The sequence below is a fragment of the Condylura cristata genome, unplaced genomic scaffold, assembly GCF_000260355.1.
Source record: "Condylura cristata isolate star-nosed mole 26May11 unplaced genomic scaffold, ConCri1.0 scaffold00096, whole genome shotgun sequence".
In the NCBI taxonomy this organism is placed as follows: Eukaryota; Metazoa; Chordata; class Mammalia; order Eulipotyphla; family Talpidae; genus Condylura; species Condylura cristata.
In genome coordinates, this window is record NW_004567197.1 from 66,549 (window position 1) to 75,503 (window position 8,955).

The following is an 8,955-nucleotide window of genomic DNA, read 5'->3' on the forward strand; positions in this document are numbered from 1 at the left end:
TTTAATCATAGCTAGAGACTTCAAACATAGATGTGAACAATCAAGCTTTATGTCTCCATTATTCTAAATGCTTAGCTCCTCCAATCCTCACTCACTCCAGGTTTTATTTTACTCTGTAAACAGTCTTCACTAGCCACCAAATCAGATTCTAACTTGTTACACTGAAGGAAAGCTTTCAGACTTTTTCTTTTTTATCAACATCTTAGTCATCCTGTGTAAGCCCCAACTTCTATCCAAGACTACAGATAAGTCCTTCTGGGCAGATGTATCTGCTAGATATTAGTGATGCAGCCTCATTCTTTATTCCCATTGGTTAGAGGCAAAAACAAACAAACAAACAAAAAAAAACAGCACAAGACAGTTATTTGAGATTGGGGATTTCCAGTAAATCCTTCTTTCTCTCCTCTCCCTCCCCTTCTCTTCCTCCTCTCTACTCCTCCTTTCTCTTTTCCTCTTCCTCTCTTTCCCCCCTCTCTATGTTTTCCCTCCTTTATCTCCGAAGTGTTTCACCCACAAGGAAAGAACCAACATCCAGACCAATGTGAGGTTGATCCTTTGGGTGCTACCTCCAAAAGGAAAGAAAATGTATTCCTTTTTCCTCTCATATTCATCAACTACCAATTTTAATGTGTGTATGGTAACCTAAAATATGCATGGTATTCCTATAGTCCAATCTCATTTTTCATAATACTAATCTCTACCCCAATTCCTCATAACTAACCTGGGATATTGAAAGGTTTTTCTCATTACTATTTTTCTGCAACTGGTCCCATCTCTATAAAAGATGTAGCCTTTTAACATTTTTTCTATGTTTTTCTTAGCATATAAAAGTCTGCACACTCACTTTGATCTCCCAACATTAGTTAAGGAGAAATTTCACTTCTTATCAAACAGAGTTCCTCTCTACCACCTACCACCTCTGACCATTCCTTCCACTGCACATTTATCACTATAGTTCTTGTCTCCCAACCAACTGAAATATAAACACACCCTGTATGTTCTAAGTTTCATTTCCTCTAGAATATACATCTATACAAATTATTCATTTTTGCTGAAAATTATTTTTGTGCTTAATTTTAGCCATTTAGTTCATGGTGAATATTAATAATAACATTTTGTGCTTTGATGGATTTATCTATATCTATATTTATACCTATACGTGTGTATCTATGTATTATATTTATCTCTGTATATCCAGCGTCAGAAGAATTCTGTGTGCACAGGAAGCTCTCAATAAACTTTTAGTGTTTGAATATCCCCAAATAGATTGTAGACATGTGTACATGAGCTCTCAGTTAAAATTTGCTGGATGGTGAATGGTAAATATTGTAGCAACATAAAGATGTGAGAGATAGATATTGAGAATATTCTTTTTCTGTGAGAATATTTGATTTGGAAATGCGTGAAACAGGAGCAATTCCTTTGACAAAATTCTTTTTTCAGCAAATTGCCACCAGCTGTTGCCACAATGTGGGTTCAACTTTTTTTTTTTTAATGTGGAAAAATAGTTTTGTTTCCAGAAAATGTGAAGATGAACTGACTAGTGAGCAAGGATTTACTGTTCCCCAGGACATGCTTGGATGGTGTCTGAAATTCCTCATTCTGTTACAGGGAAGGAAGAAGGGCACCCGGAACCCCTAAACATGCCCATTCTAAATAAGGTCTGCCATCTGCCCCATCAAGACAAAACATACTCTGTATAAGACCATCAATGGAGAGGAACTTTATTAATATAAACAAAAGGGGGAAGAATATAGTTTCCAAAACAAGCACAGAAGTTACTCATCCTCTCATGGGTAAATGTCCAGTTAAGCAGGATTGACCTAAAGCAAAACCCAAAAGACTGTCACAAGTTTAAAGCACCTTCCAGTGGGGACCAATAGGAAAGGGCCAGGAATAGATAGCCAGACAAATCTGGGAAGAAAAGAGCAAAATCAAAATCAGAATCAAAGCTGTCATTACTAGCCTCCCCATGGGTCTCTCACCCACATCTGTTTCAACCAGTCCAGGACCAAGAAGCAAGTGCAGCTTCTTCACATGTCTCTCTATGCTCCATGTGGTTCCTCCAGGTCTCTTTCGTGCTCTCCCTCCCGCTTCCTTCCTTCCCTAGTCCCCTCTCCAGCTTCTTCTCCTCCCTGGTCAGCTCCACCCTCCCTTGGGTGGTGCAGGGAAACTGGAATCCCCCCCTTTTTCTGGGGACCACCTGTTATAATTTATAATTCACTTATGAAATAACAAAATATTTTCTTAAAAGAATATCTATTTATTTATGCATACAAGAACTGTGGTTCAGGCCAGAGGTGCAGGGGGTGAGAGGATTCACCAGAGACAGAGTGGGGAGCAGAACAGGCTCACTGACTGAAATATACTGCTGAGGGGAGCAGTGGGTAAGACAGGAAAGGTCTGCCACACTTTGTGGGTCAGCTCCCTGGCTGGGGATTGAACTTGTACTAAAGTAGTTGGGTATAGGTTCATAGTGCTGAGACTGTGCACCACCAGGGAGGCCTCAACAAAATATTTTCTTGATGCTGGTTGTGTGGGTCTTTTGAAGGTCCTTATTTCTACTTCCCCTTTTTATTTAATATAGCCACAAAACTAGATACTGTTATTTCATAGATTTGCTCTTTTCAGATCCGCGGAAATTTATCTCTCCTTTTTCCACTCTCTAGTGCCAAATGCCAGAGTCCACTTGAAAATTGGTGAATATTAGTCATGTGCTTATTTTAGGGCCTTGGTCAAGAGCTGTTTTAGAATACCCTTCAAGAATAAGTAAACTTACCCAAATACTTTCTCATTATTTCACATTAGTCACTATCCTATTCAAATTCAGTACTGCCACTGAAGTCTTAGCTCCTTTGTGTTGTGATTAAATGTCAATGCCCCTGGCCTGAAGACCACTCATTCCCCAGATCTTGCTGTGCTGTGCCCACCTGAGCTGCTCTCCATGGACCATGCTCTGCATCACAGCTCTGGATGCTCCTTCTCTCCACCATGTACACCAAGGAAATGCTTCCTCTCCATCTCCTTTTTGTACACTTACTTCTTTTATCTATCCCAACATCTGCAAATTACCTTCTTTTATCTGTCCCAGCATCTGCAAAATATCCTCAGTTCTTGTAGGCCTTTCATTTTTTAAAAAGTGTTTTTTAAAGATTTATTTATTTATACATACAGAACTGGCGTACAGGGGCAATGAGAGGATTCACCAGAGACAGAGCGGGGAGCAGAACAGGCAGACTGATAAAGTACACTGCTGTGGGGAGCAGCGGGCGGGTCAGGAGAGGTCTGCTGTGCCATGTGGGTCACCTCCGGGGCGGGGATCAAACTCATACTGAAGTGGCTTTAGCTTCTTAGCGCTGTGCTTTAACCCACTGCACCACCAGAAAGGGCCCTAAAAAGTGTTATTTTTAAATGTGTGTAGCTATGTATGTATACATGCACACACAAATGTACAACTTCATTGATTATTATAAATGCCAACATAAATGGAATTACCACCCATACTTAAACACACACACATACATCTACCTTTAACAGACCACTGGTGACAGTCTGATTTGGGGGGGGGGGGTGGCACTGAGTGAAAAGACACATATTCTAAAAACTCCAAGTTTGAATTCTCAGCCTCCATATCTGCCTTTAGAATGTTATTTGAGAGATAACCTTCATCATCTCATGAATCTGAGATGTTCCTTACATTTTTTCTTTTGAAATTTTCATCAGCGATGAGCCCTGCGCTCACTGTCTCTCTCTGTCACCACCATACCACACATAGTACTTTTTCTCTATAAGACTTCATTAAATTGACTTTTAAAAAGATTCTTGTTATTAAATTTTAGAAAAAATGAGTTTAATTCTCATCTCAAGGTACCATCCTAAACAAAAATATTCTAACAAACTTTAGCTGTATATTGTGATATATTTGTATATACATATGGGGGATGTGTGTGTGTGTGTGTGTGTATTGACTTCCAGAAAGAATGCTGAGCGTTCCTGCTTTGAGTCTTTTTGTTTGGAATTACACACATTTTTGTTAAATAACAAAGTAGAATTCCTTCATATAATTTGAAATATGGCCTATTACAGTATTAATTAGACATTATTTATATTAAGATTACTAAATTTTCTTATACTTTTCAAAATTTTACTCAAGTGTGAAGGAAAGTTTATGAGCTTCTGTTATTTGCTTATGCTTGTATCTCTTATTGCTAAAATTAACAGTGCAATACCCCACAGTATTTTTAGTAGTTTGCACTCATTTCATGATGTGAATGGGACTAATCCAAGAATACACATTAGTTACTATTAGCAAGAGGTAGAGAATAGAGAAAGACTTGGCCCAAACTTACATTGTTGCATGTGATTTGATGTTCAGGCTTTTCAAGTTCTACATAATTAGTAGAATCCAATCTGTATTATAGTCTGGAATACCTGATAACTCATATGGTATAAGAATTATTTCTATAATAATTAAATAATAAAGTTGCATAAAGTGAGCATAATACAAGCAATAAAGATAATTGAAGTTAAAAATATAATTCATGGCTATATATTCTGTTTCTGTTATTTTCTTCTGTTTATTTATTTTATTTTATTTTTATTTGGGGGGGTGCAGTGTACTTTATTGATGGTATTTGGTACGACAAGACTCTCTAAAACCGCCTTGCTGGTGGCCCTGGGGCTTTTATTTCTTGGGGACCATATGGCCCATGAGGTATACCGCCTTGCTGTAGCCAAATTCAATGAGCTTGACAAAGTGCTCCTTGAGGGTAATGCCGGCTACAATATTAAAAGGGGAAGCATGGGTTTCACTGCTAAAATCACAGGACAAAACTTGTTCCTCAGAGTCACCAGAGTGCCCTTGAGGGGGGTCTGTGACTCCTGCTTCACCACCCTCTTGACGTCATCGTATCTGGAGGCTTTCTCCAGGAGGCAGATTGGATGCACAACTGACAATTTGGGGGCGGGGGGTGACATAAAGGCCATGCCATCTAGATCCCTACTTAGCTGAGGGGTGACCTTGCCCACCACTTTGGCGGCCCCAGTAGAATCGGGGTTGATGTCCCGGGCAGCCCCTTGGGCAGCACCGCAGCTGCCCAGAGGGGCCGTCCGTGGTCTTTCGGGGGCAGTGATGGCGCAGACTGTGGTCACGAGTCCCTCCACGATGCCAGCGCTGTCCTGGGCAAACTTGGCCAAGTAGCGGGGGTGCAGGAGGTGCTGCTGATCTTGATGGGTCGGTCCTAATTCTCATCCATCACAAACACTGGGCATCGCCAGAAGGGGCAGAGATGATGACCCCCTGGCCCCCCTTCAAGTGAGCCCTGACCTTCTGCAGGGTAGTGAAGACATCAGTGGCCCCCACAACTTATTTCGCACCAGCATCACCCCATTTGACGCTGGTGGGATCTCGCTCCTAGATAAAATCACACTGGGATATGTGTAGCTGAGGTCAATGAGGGGTTATTGATGGCAACAGCGTCCACTGTTCCAGAACTAAAGGCCCCAGTGACCAGGAGGCCACGGGCCCAGTCCCTTTACTTCCTCTTCACCCCGGTGTTCCAAGGTGGCGTTGTGCGGGGAAGGAGAGGTGGCTTGCTGCAACCCGGAGGAGCAGAGTATTAAGATTTCTTTATATATATTGAAAGTTAATCACTTATCAGACATGTGGTGTACAAATATCTTAAAAGATATAATCACTGGGATAATATTCCGGGCAGCTACTCATTTTCATGAGCACAATGAAATACTATTGTACATCTTTTGGTTTCCCTTATTTTTGCTGAATGGTCAACAGCTGGTTGACAGAAAGTTTCTGTCTTTGAAGTCATCTTTCCCTTTTCCTCTCCCAGCTACTTTTAAAATGTTCTCTTTATCTTAACTATTCTGTCATTTTATTAGAGTATGTCTAGTGTGGTTTCCTTTTAATTTAGACTGCTTTGGATACTTTGAACTTCTTGAGTATGATCCCAGTGGCCTCTGGAGTTGCAGGCACAATATCTGTTTTTTTTTTACTTTCTATTGCTAAATTCAGACAACTGACTTACTAACACTTCTCGGGAGTCGGGGCAAAGGAAGGTGGTTCTAGAAGCTATTTTCAGAAGAGGTATGCATCATTAATACTCATGAAACATCCTTCAACATCTCAATTCCTGGCCCCAGTATCTTACTAACTTACAATGGCTTAGGCATAGTTCTTATTAGAGGACCATTTACTCTACTAATGACTGAAGGCTGCCATGGTTATCACAGTGCAAATCTACAAATTCTTTCGAAGGGTGGCTGTAGATGGTTGTAGATGTCTGTTCAGCACGTTTTTCATGCCACTGGGATGGTTCATGACCCTCTTTGGGAGATAGTGCTATAATGTTTAGAGCAGCAAGACCGCTTTTGAGTTTAATGGCTCTTTTTGTGTGTCTTCCACATCTATCATGAAAAAATGATGACAACATTTTGACCTAGTTACTTTTGGGCAGTTTTAAAACAAACAGTATCAAAATATATGATCTTTAGAACTTCATGTTTGAGAAAAAGAATTAAATCTGATGCTGAAACAACCTTCAACTTCATACTTTCCAAGGAGCCTGGATTCCTTCTGCAAAAACTTTCAACCAGTGGGTCCCTTTTTAATTATCTGTTTAGGGTTTCTGTATCCAATTCCAATGTGAATCTCGGTTGGAAAACTACAAACATCAGTAAGGAAATCTTGGACACCAATAGGATATCCACAAATTCAACTTAATTGAGCTCAATTCTGACATTATTTACCTTTTAAGTGAATCAGATTCCACAGATAAAGGAGTCTTCCACTACCACCCTCCACTTCAGATAACAGTTGCAAACTAAAGCTGTATCTTGTGCCTCTGACAAATTGCCTAAAAATCAATTTCCGAGGAGCTCTTTCTCAGGTATGATTAATTTGTTAGAGCAGCTCACAGAACTCATGAAATTATCTGCTCACTATCTCACTGATATCTTTTAATAAAGACTATTATTCAGGAATGGCCAGATAGTGGAGAAGCATAAAACAAGGTATGGAAAAAAGCTTGCAACTTCTATGTCCCTTCATTCCTTTAGCATGATTGATAAACTTAGTGGCTATTGACAATTCAATTACTTTCCTAACTCTCTCCCTCCCTAGAAATCAAGGTGTAGGACTGAAAGTGTCTACCTTTCTCTGAAGCAGGGCCCCTTGCATTATTAAATTCAGTTGCATTGAGGGGTGTCAGGTGTTGTTTGCCTCTGGCCCCACTGAGGCGGACTCCTTCTGGTCCTTATGAACTTCCAGCCTAGAAGCCTGCCCTGACCTCGGTGCAGGTCCAACCTGGACAGTGGCTGGGCTTTTCCTTTTTATGTTAAGATATTGGAAATGGGTTAGAAAATGGATTAATTTGATTGGAGCTTGACAAGCACCAATCAAAAGCTGGGTTTGAGCACCCTCACTGCCTCCACCTGGCTCCTATTGTTCAGTTATGAAGACCACCTTGTCAATTATAAAGTCCAATGGTACAGTTTCTACCCCTTCTCCCTCTCATTTTCCTAGTGCTCAGGTTTGCAAATAGTCGGGACTGTAAATGGACCAATCTGATTGGAACTGCCATGGGTGCCAATCAACTATAAAGGACTGATCAGGTTTGAAAGGCAGGCATCATGGAGAGTAAATAATTCAGGCTCCTGCCAGCTTGAGGGAAGTTGAAGAGGACTTGATGAATAACTTGAAGATACAGCTGGAGAAGTTAGATTCATCTGGACTCTCTTCTGGGAAGACTTTTATAAAGCTGTAACATTCCTGTCATCTGACATCATGCCTTCGTAGACCTGACCTCTGGCTCTACCTCTCACATTGCCTGCTGAGTGATACATTGAGCTTGTGCTAGGTGTGCCTAAAAAGAGCTATTTGCTGTTGGCTCTATGACCAGAATATAATCTGTCATGTCTGGCCTGCTACTGCATGATGCTATTGCCTTTGGTGCTGTCTGGTGTCCTGTGCTGCCTGGCCTGGCCCAGCCTCTGGATTGCTGTTGCTGATGCTGTGGCACCTTCTCTGCAGAGATATTTGAGATCTTGGAACTGTTGCTGCTGACTCTGGCCTCTAACTCTTTATTTTTTCCCCTTGTCTCTTGTAAATAAACCCTGTTGTTGAACCCTGAGCCTGAGATGAAAGTGCAAAGGTAAGAACCCACCACCTGTGACATTTTGACTTCCCCCAGACCTTGCACAGTTTCAGCTTCATGTTTGTTTTCCTGGCAACTGGTTCCTATCTTCAGGTATTTTCCAAAACATAGCATGTATTCATTAATTTATCAAGAGACACCTACAGTAATCTCAACACATAAGAAATTCCAAGACAGGTCCTCCCTAGCGACACAGAGGTTGGAGTACTACACTGGCTGCTCAATTGAGTTCGATCCCTTCCCTGGAGGTGATCCACATGGTGCAACAGACCTCTCCTGTCTCACCGCTGCTCCTCTCAGCAGTGTTCTGCTCCCCACTGTTTCCAGTGAATTCTCTCCTGCCCTTGCTCCTCTGGCCTGTACCCCATTTCTGTATGGATAAACAAATAACATCTAAAAAAATAATAAAAAAGAGAAATTCCAAGACATTTGAAAGGTAATGTAAATAAAGGCCAAGTATATTTGAAAAAATATTTTGCTCATATGAATATTATGAATATACATATATACATACACACATGTATTGAATGAACATATTCTGTAAGTTACAATACTTCTTTATGCTACTGTCAATATTCTTTTATGAATTTGGAGATAATACTCAGAGTTAGTATTCTTTTTTTTTTTTTAAAGATTTATTTATTCATACAGAACTGGAGGTACAGGCCAGAGATGCAGAGGGTGAGAGGATTCACCAGGGACAGAGTGGGGAGCAGAACAGGTGGATCGCCCAAGTACACTGCTGAGGGGAGCAGCGGGTGGGTCAGGAGAGGTCTGCTCCTCT

The 8,955-nt window shown here is 40.9% G+C and overlaps 1 pseudogene; it reads right to left on the bottom strand.

The window, feature by feature from the left end:
• Positions 1-4,684: 4,684 nt before the first annotated feature.
• On the bottom strand, positions 4,685-6,449 carry LOC105854658 (annotated as a pseudogene).
• Between the last annotated feature and the right edge of the window lie 2,506 nt (positions 6,450-8,955).